The sequence below is a fragment of the Sinocyclocheilus anshuiensis genome, unplaced genomic scaffold, assembly GCF_001515605.1.
Source record: "Sinocyclocheilus anshuiensis isolate Anshui unplaced genomic scaffold, SAMN03320099.WGS_v1.1 scaffold194, whole genome shotgun sequence".
In the NCBI taxonomy this organism is placed as follows: domain Eukaryota; kingdom Metazoa; phylum Chordata; class Actinopteri; order Cypriniformes; family Cyprinidae; genus Sinocyclocheilus; species Sinocyclocheilus anshuiensis.
In genome coordinates, this window is record NW_015546074.1 from 181,987 (window position 1) to 196,319 (window position 14,333).

Below are 14,333 nucleotides of genomic sequence, written 5' to 3' on the forward strand. Positions count from 1 at the left end.
CGCACTTGCATGAACTAGCACAAGCATTTAACTGAAAACAACTTAATGAGCCCAAGCAACACAGATAGCCTTAGCAACAGGCATGTTGCAGATAACCCGTAGAGCATTAAATGGAACTTAGCTAGTGAAGACGTTCGAGAGTGAAACATATCACTAACTTGTGGAGCGATGCGTGAAATAATGCTAACTCAGTCACTTCCGAATCAGGCAGCTTACTAACGCTACGCTAGATTTCTTTTTAGCAACATTATATGACCCCTTTAATTCACAGTAATTTCGGCTAATACATTATTTAAATCAAAAGTTATATCTGTTAATGTTATTTAATGATATGAGCTAACATGAACTAAAAATGAACAGCTGTATTTTTATTAACTAATATTAACAAGCTTAATAAATACTGGAACAAATGTATTGCTCATTGTTAGTTCATGTTAGTTAGTGCATTAAATATGATTAACAAATGGAACCTTATTGTAAAGTGTTACCAATATATTTGTGGCTTACTGTGTGAATTCTTATGATTATTAATCACGTTCAGACACTTTTCCATATAACAGTACTTTTAAAGCTCTGTTGTGGTCATGTACAGTAGCTATGAATCATATCAAGAGAAACCAATAGAAACTGGTCCAGATTCATATTTAGACCTGCTTGCTGGTCGTTATAGAAACCGTTGATCAGATGGTGCACCAAGCATGTGAGTCAGTGATGTGACTGCTCAGATCTCATCTACTGTCACGATATGAGAAGAGAACGCTGCTGATTGCATAATTGCCATCACGACTCATATAATTACTTGCCATTTTAACAGATGCTTTTTTTGTGCAAATCAAATTACAGTACACCAACTGCAGCCATCAGAAGCAACTAGAATCTCGAAACCAAGATCCATTACTGAGATGACTGCCTTTTCTGCAATGATTTCGAGTCTGCATAATGGATTTAAATATGATAAAAATGGGTTAAGCAGTGCTGAGAGTATTGCACTTTTATTGGTAAATGAAATTACCATTAAAATGTTAAGAATAAAAAAAAAAAATCTCTGTAAATATATAGTTTAAAATTTGTATTAAACTGTGAACAATTTGTGAACAACAGTGTGGCTCTGTTTTTAAATAATTCATTTAATAATTAAATTAAATTAATAATTGTAATTAAAATTTTCTTAAGAATAAAAAAATCTCTATATAAATGTATAATTTAATCATTTGTATAAAAAAATTTTTTTTTTTTTTGCTAATTGATTTTTTATGCTAATTGAATTGAAATCACTGCAAGCTTCCTCACACAATTATTTAATCAGTTTGGAAATGAACAGTTAGTTTTAATTATAATTATTATATAATGTTTTTATCAGTTTAATGTTTCATTAACCCTTAGGCACCGTTTGGGGTCTTTTTGACCCCAAATGACGTTTGCTGAAATAAAAAAAATTTTTTAAAAATGTCTCCTTTATCTAAATGGCATTACACTTTGTACGGTTGTCAACACTTGCTAGCTCTAGTCAACTTTACTGGATTGATATCTGGTTGTATGTTAGTGTGAAAAAAAAAGTCACAATCGGGATGTTTGGGGTCTCTGGAGATCCCACATTGAAATGAATGGGGAAATGATAAAATCAATACTTTTTCTTTTTAATTTGTTAAATAAAAATATAAAATAAAATCACTAAATCCACCACAATGCAGACCACAAAATACACGAAAATGAAGTGGCAACCCTTCCACACATTCACAATGCAGAACGATTACGCTCGAGTGTATGCCCCAAGCGAACAACACAAGGCTTAAATAACAAAAACAGCAGAGTGAGAGAACAGATTAATTTTAGCTGCACCAACACGATCTCATCTCTTTTTAAGTTGCTGATTTCGTATGAATTTTTTCACTTTGATTTGTACAATAACATATGAAACTAAGCCTAAAGGTCCACCACAGACCTAACCTTCAGTGTTGTGCAAGCAGATCATACAAAAATGTAAAAATGAGATTGTACAAACTCATGTGAATTCACCAGCAATTCATCAAAATGTGAAATAGTTGCCAATTTCAATGAGAGTGTGTTGGCTACTCAGGTTGTCATGTACAGTAATCAGTAATCATTCTCAGTCTCTGTGGCCTAAACTGTTATGTTCCTCATTTTATATACTAGAAATGATTATTCAGCATCATAGGATTCTATAATCCAAAGTCTGTGTTGTGTTATGACGTTAAATATAGGGTATCACCACTGCTATTTCACAACTCATGAATCTGAGTGGTGAAACATGCCTAGTTTACCAAAATATCTGTACTGGAAATTACTAACAGTTCCTTTAACTTCAGTAAAAGCAAATTTTTAGAGTGCAGCTGAACTTTTGGTGGAAAATATTGAGACAGTATGTATGTGGACAGGAAAAAGCAGACACCTGTTGTTAGAGGCTATCTAAGCTTAAACTATAGATAGTCCACTCAGACCACCACAGGTGCATGCTGGGTTACGTAATTCATTACAGGAATGTGCAGGAATTAGAGGACTAAATCAGACTTCCCAACATATGCGTCACAATTCACTCGGGGTGCAAGGAACGAGGAAATGAGGAGTAATTGAATAACAGAGTCTTTAATAATCCACAGGAAAACCGAGAACAAGGAGGACATTCAACAAGTAGACCCGACAAACAAGAACTGAAAGGACTAAGGCTTTTAAAGGCAGGATAATTGGGGAGGAACGAGACACACCTGGAATCAAATTAACACAATCAACATGAGGAAGAAACTGGGTCACAGGGGAAAAAAACACACACACTGAATAGTCCATAATCCTGACATAACGCCCCCTCCCGGAAGGTGCGTCCTCTCACCGTAGCAACAACAGAGGGAGGCGTGGGTGGGAACTTGGGAGGAGGTTCTGGAGGAGGACGGATATCCGGGAGGAGACCGGCAGACAGAGACCAGCTGGTTTCGTCTGGCCAGAGGAGAACTGGCCCCCCGACTGAGCCTGGTTTCTCCCAAGGTTTTTTCTCCATTCTGTCACCGATGGAGTTTTGGTTCCTTACCGCTGTCGCCTCTGGCTTGCTTAGTTGGGGACACTTCATTTCCAGCGATATCGTAGACTTGATTGCACAGATACTATTTAAACTGAACTGAGCTGGATGATGACATCACTGAATTCAATGATGAACTGCCTTTAACTGAAAAATGAGGGTTTACTATTGTCACTTTGCATGATTGACACTATTTTCCTAATTAATGCTGTACAGTTGCTTTGACACAATCAGCTCACCCTCAGCTGCAATGCAGGGGGCGGAGCTCCTCTCCGCGCTCACACCGTCCGTGGCACTGGCGATTAATTCCTGGGAACCGGCGGGGAATGGAGATCCATTTCTCGTCAGTGTCCACTCCACAAAGGCTCGAGGGCCATCTTCGGACGATGGCGCTCTGCACGTGGGGTTGAGGCTGGCGTCATAGAACGCACAGACCCAGGCCACAGCCATGATGCCGACCCACGGTGGAGTTGACGGAGGGAGGAGCCATGGAGGAGGAATGGCCGCCGACCAATGGCGGCGGAGCAGGTGGTGGAGGAGCCCGAGGCTGAGACGGAGAGCCGATGAGCCAGGGCGACGGGGAGGATCCGGAGGGCCTAGGCGGAGCAGATGGCGCCGGCGACCGACGCGGAGATGTGGATCCAGGAGACCAAGGCGGAGCCGGAGGGACGAGGGAGCCTGGCGGAGCTTGTGGACTGCCGGGCCACGATGGAGAGGAGGAGCCATGGTGGAGCCGACGGGTCAACGGGCCGAGGCAGAGTCTAGGCCTCGGAGGCTGGAGGCGGAGTCAAGTGAGACTCCAGCCACGGCGACGCTGGAGAATGGCAGTCCCGCGGGGCTCACCCCGCAATGATGGTGGACTGAGGGCTAGCAGAGGGGCTGCCAGATGACAGCGGTGGAGGAGGCTGGAGCAGGTGGGAGGGCGGGCATTTTCGAGGAGCGGCCACAGGAGGGCGCTTTCTAGGAGCAGGCACTGGTGGTGAGATGGGCCACAGCCAGAAACAGTCTGGTATGACCCTCGAGCGAATTTTCCCCCTGCTCCAGCAGGAGGAGGATGGATTCGGGGCGAAGGAGGGGATCCATAGGGCATACAATGGAAACAAAAAATTGAGTAAAAAGAGAAACAAAACGGAGGGTACAAACGGAGGTAACTGTATCGGTCGGGTCTTCTGTCAAAATTCACTCGGGGCGCAAGGAACGAGGAAACGAGCAGTACTTGAATAACACAGTCTTTAATAATCCACAGGAAAACCGAGAACAAGGAGGACATTCAACAAGTAGACCCGACAAACAAGAACTGAAAGGACTAGGGCTTTTAAAGGCAGGATAATTGGGGCGGAACGAGACACACCTGGAATCAAATTAACACAATCAACATGAGGAAGAAACTGGGTCACAGGGGCAAAAACACACAGAATAGTCCATAATCCTGACAATATGAGAGAGACAATTTTTTTGCAATCAGATTAGCAAGTTTGCTTATTATTTTGTTCACTGTTTTGTTGAAGTGTGTCCACAATACAATGTGCCATAAAAACCAGCAATTCTTGAAGGAAAAATTAACTTGATACAGTAAAGAAAACTACTCCACAAATTGAAAATTATAATGTTGCTACTCCCCAAATGTGACATAATATGACTTATACTGTGGTGTACATATTGTATAAAGAATAGAATATTTTTACCATTCACATACCATTCAGCAATTCCTGAAGGAAAAATTAACTTGATACAGTAAAGAAAACTACTCCACAAATTGAAAATTATTGTTAATAGTATCACTGTTTAATGTTGCTACTCCCCAAATGTGACATAATATGACTTATACTGTGGTGTACATATTGTATAAAGAATAGAATATTTTTACCATTCACATACCATTCTTCAAACATATGATTCATAATTTGTAGATAAGTAGATAAAATTTCCCCGGCAATCCTCTTAGATACTAAGCTAGACATTCATATGACTTTTTTTAAATCAGTGTAACCATTAAAAATGTCTCTGGCCCTGTGAATTTCAGCAAAGACTCTGATGCAACTACGTCACCTTTCATTGGTTCAGCCCTGTAAGTGTTTTAACTTATAGCATGTTCACAACTGTGTGGGTGTGCTGAAAAGCCCAGTGCTCTGTATCTGTGGCTATACATTGCGTTGTAATTTCTTTCTAACCAGGCACTGATGGATTGGTTTGGAAAAGCTCCTGATAGAGAAGGAAAGCACATGTGCTGTACGGCGTAGCAGGTGGCAAGCGCTGACTTGACAGCAATTAGATGTACAAATCTTTGATTAGGCTCATGGGAGCACAATCACTATTGCGGTTGAGGCTTCCCTGTTTCTCTCTACTTCTCTCTCTCATGTTCATCACCTCTTTCACTGATATTTTAACTCAGTTATCAACTGAAACCATCTTTATTTGAACTTGTGTGTGTGTGTGTGTGTGTTGGCATAAAACAAGATGTGAGATATGAAAAAGTATTTCACATCTCACATCCTTTGATTTTGTATTTGATTTTGTAAAAGTATTTCACATCTCACATCTTTTGATTCTGTAATGTAAATATATAGAGATATTGCTACATATCCATATTTACAGTAAATAACTCTGATATTATATTCATTAATATTACATTGTTACTTAGTATTAGTTCAGATGCAACCAAGAATACTTTCACTAACATTTTTAAAATTTTTTGTTTTTTTCATTTTTTTATATCCCTGTAGCATAGTGCTTTTACTCCAAAATGTATCACACAATGTATTTTTGATGATTAATTACAATAACAAAATAAGAGTTTATTAGCTCAGTTAATTTAAAATGTAATTAAATTAATATCTAATAAATCAATACAGTTCATACTTTTTAAGAAGCTTGTTGTTTGGTCTTACTGTTGTAATTTTAGTGCTTAGGAAAACAGCTTCAAATAAAAATGTATTTGCACTTATGAAGTAACAAAGTAGATGGAGGGTATAATAATGCATAATGACTGCCTTAAAGATGTGGGCTGTTTTGGGAGAGTTGAATTTTGCAGTAAATAACTGTCATTACCTTCAAGATAACGGTTTGTTTTACATTAATGGCTGTTTGTTCTGCTTTTAAGTGCTTTGGAAATGCCACTGTATTTCACAAGGGCAGTTTGTCACAGACATACTCAGCAATAAAATTCATAGTATTTGTATTGGTCATGGTGTATATATAGAGACAGAATTTGTCCAGCTCAATAATTACAACATTCTAGAATGTTTAATCAAAGTTTATTGTAACAGACATAAAATACAAAGGGCTGACAGTAAAGACATTTATAATGCTAAGATTTCTATTTCAAATGACGTTCTTTTGAACTTTCCATTTATCAAAGAATCCTAAAAATAATGTATCTCAGTTTCCACAAAAATATTAAGCAGCACAGCTGTTTTCATCATTGACGATAAAAAGGAATGTTTCAGAGCAGCAAATCAGCATATTAGAATGATTTCTGAATGATCATGTGGCACTGAAGACTGGAGTCAAATTCAGCTTTGCCAATCACTGCAAAATTGTCCATTTTAAAATATATTTATTTTATTTTTTTTTAATTGTAATAATATTTTACTATATTACTTTTTGTATTTTTTATCAAGTAAATGCAGCCTTGGTGAGAATAAGAGATTTAAAAAAAAAACTTCTGACCGGTAGTCTAGCACATTAGACTTGAGTAAAACCTGTTAATTTAGATGTTACTACACAAAGCACATTTTAAATGCTTTCTACAGTGTGTTTTCTTTAGTAATGCTCATACTAACGAGTCCCCTTTGGCAGTCCATCACCTCCAAACTTAAGTGTCTCCCTCGTTTGCTAATTAGAGCTGCAGGTCTTTCCCACTTCACACTTTCCCAGGTGTGGGGTTCACTGTGGACGCCTCTCACCACGGAAACCAGACTTGGATTGCTCTGAGGCCAGTACACCTCTTATTACTCATCTCAGAGCATTCCTCAAACAATACACGCCAACATATCCTAATGTACTGCCTGTAAATACAAATTCAATTTGCAATAACATGCTTTCAATTTCAAATGTCTAACTCACTGTCAGACATGTATTATTGTCTGTGCAGTTGTTCAATATGATCTGATGGTTTCGGCTGTGGATCTCAGAGGGGGGCCGTCAACTATACTTTGCTCTGGATGTCTTGGGAGTATGTCACTATAGTGTTAAGATTGTATTCCCAACCCCATTCATTCTAGAAACTGGAGTCTGGCTTAACCAGCCCTCTCTGGACATGCTGAACTCTTCTATGAAGGAAAAACTATTTTCACTCTTTGGAGTATAAAATGATTTTTGAGTCACATTTGAGTCACATTTAATGTGGTTACATTCTTTAAAACTTCTTAAGATACACAATTTCAGGGATCATTCATGTCTAATGCTCAAACATGAGGGAAGAGTTACTGTACATGCCAAAGCTCAAAGGTCAAGTAACTTAAATGGATAGTTCACCCAAAAAATGAAAATTCTGTCATTAATTACTCACCCTCATGTTGTTTCAAACCCATAAGACCTTCTTTCATCTTCGGAACACAAATTAAGATATTTTGGTAACACTTTAGAATAATGCTCCTCCGTTGTTAACAAGTAACTATGCAAGTCAAGTCAAGTCACCTTTATTTGTATAGCACTTTATACAATACTGGTTGTGTCAAAGCAGCTTTACAGTGTCAAACAGGAAAATAGTTTGTCAATGATGCAAGAAGACAATAACAGAGTCATTTTTCAGCTAAAGTCAGTTCATTGATGATTCAAGGAACCAAAACTCCATCGGTGACAGAAATGGAGAAAAAACCTTGGGAGAAACCAGGCTCAGTCGGGGGGCCAGTTCTCCTCTGGCCAGACGAAACCAGCATGGCGTGGTTTAATTCCAGGCTGCAACACAGGTACAGAGGTCTTGTCTGTTTCCCGTGGTCTTGTGCCAATGGTCGTCGAGGTGCTGAGGTCTTCGCAGGGGGATCTGTCTCTGGGACTAATCTAATTGACATGGTCTCCGCTGACATTCAAGGCTGTAGAGGTCGTCTCTAGGTGCTGATCCACCATCTGGACTGGATACGGACTGGATCCGGGTAGCTACGGTGACCATCTGATCTGGATACAGACTGGATCTGTATGGCTACAGTGACCTTGGAATAAGAATGAAAGAAACTAATATTAGTGTAGATGCCATTCTTCTTACGATGTAACGAGTACATCGGATGTTATGGGAAGTGTTCCCGGTTCCGGTTGACCTAATAAATGCAGCCTAACAATCCTTTAACAGATTTGAATTATAGAAATGTGATAGTGTGTTATGTGTATGCCAGGTTAAAGAGATGGGTCTTTAATCTAGATTTAAACTGACAGAGTGTGTCTGAATTGAAGAAATTTAGAGCTGGGTATCATCAGCATAACAGTGAAAGCTAACACCATGTTTCTTGATGATATCTCCTAAGGGTAACATGTAAAGTGTGAAAAGCAACAGTCCTAGTACTGAGCCTTGTGGTACTCCATGCTGTACTTGTGATCGATATGATATCTCATCATTTACTGCTACGAATTGATGACGGTCAGATAAGTAAGATTTGAACCATAATAATGCAATTCCACTAATGGCAACATAATTTTGTAGTCTACTCAAAAGGATGTTGTTGTCGATAGTGTCAAATGCAGCACTAAGATCCAGTAGCACTAATAGAGAAATACAACCACGATCAAATGCTAAGATCAGGTCATTTGTAACTCTGATGAGAGCAGTCTCAGTACTATGATACGGTCTAAATCCTGACTGGAAATCCTCAGAGATACCACTTCTCTCTGAGAGCTGAGAGGATACTGCCTTTTCTAGTATTTTTGACAGAAAAGGGAGATTTGAAATCGGTCTGTAATTAACTAATCTCTAGGATCAAGTTGTGTTTTTTTTTTTAATGAGAGGCTTAATAACAGCCAATTTGAAGGTTTTAAGGACATATCCTAAAGACATTGATGAATTAATAATATTCCGAAGAGGAACTATGACTTTTGGAAGCACCTCTTTTAATAGCTTAGATGGAATAGGGTCTAACATACATATTGTAGGTTTTGATGATTTGACAAGTTTATACAATTCTTCCTGTCCTATAACAGAATGAATGAAATTGTTCCTCAGGGAGAGCTTATACTGCAATCCCCTGTTATAGTGAAAAGTTCATAAAGTCATTACTGCTGTGCTGTTGGGAAGGGACTGTGTTTGTTGATGCTTTATTTTTCAAGCCACGTTATTGAATAAATGCCTGGGGTTGTGTTTGTTCTCTTCTAAGAGAGACAAAAAGTAAGTAGATCTAACAGTTTTAAGATCTCTATTAGAAGTAGAAGTACTTTCCCGCCATGCAATATGAAATACCTCTAGTTTTGTTTTCTTCCAGCTGCGCTTCATTTTCCGGGTTGCTCTCTTTAAGGCTCTTGTGCTCGTTATACCATGGTGTCGAACTGTTTTCCTTAATCTTCTTTAAGCGTAAAGGAGCAACCGTATCTAAAGTGCTAGAAAAGAGATAGTTACTAGTTTCTGTTAAACCATAAATTTTTTCTGAGCTATTGTATTTGCTGAGGAATTGAGACAAGTCAGGAAGATTATTTACAAAGCAGTCATTTGTGGTAGAAATGATGGTTCTACCATATTTGTAACAAGGAGTTGAATTCGCAGCTTTAGCTATATGGAGTATACATGAGACTAGATAATGATCTGAGATATCATCACTCTGATGCAAAATTTCGACACCATTAACATCAATTCCATGTGACAGTATTAAATCTAAAGTATGATTACGACAATGAGAAGGCCCTGACACATGTTGTCTAACCCCAGTGGAGTTCAGAATGTGTATAAATGCTGATCCCAATGCATCTTTTTCATTATCAACATGGATATTAAAATAACCAACAATTAAGATGTTATCTGCAGCCAGGACTAACTCGGATAGAAAATCAGCAAATTCTTTAATAAAGTCTGTATGGTGTCCTGGTGGCCTGTATACAGTAGCCAGTACAAACATCACAGGTGATTTATCATTTACACTTGTTTCTCTGGGTAATGTTATTTTAATCACCATTACTTCAGACGAATCATACTTAAAACCAGAGCTCTGAGAAATACTAAAAATATTATTATAAATTGTAGCAACACCTTTACCTTTTGGACGCGGCTCATGTTTATGCAGGAATTAATAGGTAGTTCTACATTAACACTGAACTTAATTCTATTAACTAATATGCAAGCAATATTAACTAAGCAGTAAGTAATAGCAAATTTAGGATAAAGGTAATTCCTTATTAAGTATTCAATAATTGCTAAATAAAAATATCCTCATTGAGATCTATTTGCTAACTATGACCAATTAGTAAAGAATAACCAATTATTCATCACAACAGTAACAAGTCTAAAAAGTACACTGTTGTATTTTTTATTCTTAACATGGTCATAACATGTCTTTTTTAGAAGCTTGCACCTGAAATGGGTTCTTTGCAGAAAGTAATTTATGAATATTATATCCCCCCAAATACAAGTTAACCCTTCAGTAAATACTCAAGCGTTACCTTTTCAGCCCGCAGGAACCACCAGTGTTCTGGACCTGAGGAATTACTGAAGGGTTGGCTCATTTTTTACTTTAAAATAATGGTCCAGATCACTAGTAGTTCCTGCGGGCTGACAAGGACATGCTTGAGTATTAGTGAGGGGTTAAGTTGTTTAACTTGTTAACATGTTCACTTTAAATGAATGATCCAGATCACTAGTGGTTCCTGCGGGCAGACAAGGAAACGCTTGAATAATTAGTGAGGAGTTGATATCAATTTAATACGTTTTTAGACTTGTTACTGTTGTGATAAGTAATTAATTGGTTATTCTTTATTAATTGGCCATTGCTATCAAGTAGTTCTTAGTGATTATATAGTTATTTAGTATTAATAATACCTAATAAGGAACTACCTTTGTCATAAATTTCCTATTACTTACTGCTTAGTTAATCTTGCGTCCATATTAGTTAGTAGTATAAAGTTCAGTGTTAATGTAGTACTACCTATTACTTCCTGTATAGTTACTTGTTAATAACGGACCATTATTCTAAAGCAGGGATGGGCAACTATGATAATGACGAGGGCCAGAAATTTTTGTCCTTTAAACCAAGGGGTCAGTTTACTAATTCACACTCACACATTTTATATCATCTTCCTCAATATCTTATTGAGGGAAATTTTATTGAGGGAACTCAATGTAAAATTAGTTCAATGTATGTGTGTGTGTGTGTGTGTGTGTATGTGCAACTGCAATTATGCTAATTTAAATGGTCAACTTCATCCACAAGCAAATGTAGGTCCTAGCTTACAGAACATTTTCAACATAACCTGAAATAAAGTGCTTAACAAAAACATGTTACCAAAATCCACATATTACTATTAAAGATATCCCTTATTGAATATAAGAATATAACCATTCAGTGCTAAAAATCCATAGCATGCTACCCCCAAACACATGCATTTACCTTTTAGTTCAGAGAATATTCACAGTCCACACTATCAAAAAGACATCTCAATGAGAAACTTGTGGCCTGTCCTGTTGGTGCACAATTGATTCAATGTCAATCTCAAAATTTGTACCGACAACTTGCAGTAGCTGAAATAGAGTGTCATCTGTAAGCCTGTTTCTTTCTTTCGATTTGATGTGCTTCGTTGTTGAGAAACTACTTTCAAAGATGTAAGTGCTGCACAACATCTCTGAGGAGGTGAAAACAGGACTCGGGTAGTAGTTTCCAAAATTCAAGCCCCCTCTCATTACGCCTTGCCTGGAAGAAGGGGTCAGACTGAAGCTCCCAGAATTCTAGCTGCATCTCTCCAGGCTGCTCACTGATAGCTGCACTCAGAGGGACCTCGACGAGGTCTATGCGAGGCTGCATGTTGTGGAAGTCCTGAAAGTGAATTTTGAATCGCTCTTGGAGACTTTCAATTACTTTTCTGTACTTGGCAAAAAAAATCTTGGACTCGGGAGCGTCTTTGCGCATCTCCTCGCAGGCAGGGAAGTCTGTCAAAATTACCAGAACGGACGAAAATCCGTTGTGAAAAAGATTAAGTTTGTGTTGGAAAGCATTCATAGAGGTCTGAAACAGTTTGGGCCCGTCCTTGTAGCTGTGTGTTCAGATTGTTCAGATGTGTGGTCATATCTGTGAGGAAGGCCATGTCGCAAAGAAATTCTGGATCGCGTAGTTTGCAGCAGTAATCGCTCATGTCCGACTTATTGTCCTCCAGAAACAAAGGGATTTCATTGCGCAGCGCAAAGAATCTTTCCAGACACTTGCCATGGCTCATCCATCTGATGTCAGTATGCATCAGTAAATCCCCATAAACAGAACTAACTTAATCCAAAAAGGCAGTAAACATCCTGTGATTGAGCGCCCTGTTTCCACCTCGAATAAGATTAGTGACTTTCTTCACTACATTCATGACATGGCCGAAGTCCAGAGTCTTTGCACACAGGGCCTCCTGTAGCAAATAATATTTTTTTACTGATCACATAACATAACACTTTATTTTATATATGTTACAATTAAATAAAAATAAGCCTACTAACCTGATGTATTATACAGTGCAGTACTGGACAGTTAATGCCACTCTTCTGAAGAAGTCCAGCGAATCCTGATTTTGTTCCTTGCATTGCTGGTGCTCCATCAGTAACAACAGCAGAGAGTTTAGCAAAGCCCCCATACTCGTGTGCCGTATTCTCATCAGCTTTGAAAATATCCTCTCCCTTTGTGGTGCCATGTAATGAAGCTATGTTTAACAGCTCCTCTTGAATATCAAAGTTCCCTTTCAAGGGAACTTCGAACTGCGTCCTCTAGGGGTCGCTATGGGGAACCTAGAGGACGCAGTTCGAAGTTCCCTTGAAAGGGAACCTCTCAGGTTACGTATGTAACCATGGTTCCCTGAGTAGGGAACGAGACACTGCGTCCTCTAGGTTCCCCATAGCGACCCCTAGAGGACGTAGTGTCTCGTCCCCTACTCAGGGAACCATGGTTACATACGTAACCTGAGACGTTCTCTGTGATCGTTCTTGCAAAGATCAGGAGCTGACTGACATCACTCACATCCGTGCTTTCATCCAGCGCGAGAGAAAAGTATCTGCAATTGTTGATTGTGTTTTTCAGCTTTTCTTGGATTTGACATTGGATTTCAGAAATTCGAAGTGTTACTGTTCAGCGTGACAAAGATACAGATTCAAAGTTCTTGGCCATTTTCTCATCTACAAATGCTCAATTGCGCATTGCTTTACAATTGCTTTACAATTTTTTGTTTCCAGACATAAGCACATATAAGCCCCCTTAAACTCGGTAAAAAGATCATCTGTTTCCCATTTCAACTGGAAAACATGAGTCAATTTTTGTGAAATTTTGCTAATTTTCATGATCGTTCAAATTAACATGCTCATCCTACTACTACGCTGTAATTACGGTGATGATAACAGTGATCTGAGGGAACTATAGACCTCTCCTGGTTTGGGTTAGAATTAACATCCTTCCTAGTCACTTCTCAAATGTATCAAAATTGACGAGATTATAGTATGGTCCAGCGGGCCGTATTTGAAGATGCTGCGGGCTACCAGTTGCCCATCCCTGTTCTAAAGTGTTACCGATATTTTTGATGAAATCGAAGAGCTTTCTGATGCAGATTTCTGATAACACGTCAGCAACACCACACGCATGCGTCGTGGTACTCTCGTGAATGGTGGCAGCTAAATGCTGACAAGGAAGAGAATTGTTGTTTAAAGTCGTTATTTTTGTTTTCTTTGCACACAAAAGTATTCTCATAGCTTCATAAAATTATGGTTGAGCCACTGATCACTGTCACATGGACTGTTTTAACGATGTCCTTATAGTTTCAGGGCCTGGGAAAGTTTCAGTTGCATTGCTGTGTATGCAGGGTCAGAAAGCTCTCGAATTTCATCAAAAATATCTTAATTTGTGTTCCGAAGATGAACAAAGGTCTAAGGGTTTTGAACGACACGAGGGTGAGTAATTAATGACAGAATTTTCATTTTTGGGTGAACTATGCCTTTAACATAATGAAATCATGTCACAAGCACCATGAGGTTTGGTGATTTGACAAGTCGTCATATTTTATTTGAGCTCTGTATACTTAAGCTGATCAATGATTTGATTTGAGAGCAAATAATCACTATAAAAGAGCTTGAGGATTTAAAGGGTCAGATGACAAAACGTCTCAGGTTACTTATGTAACCATGGTTCCCTGAGTAGGGAACGAGACACTGCGTCCTCTA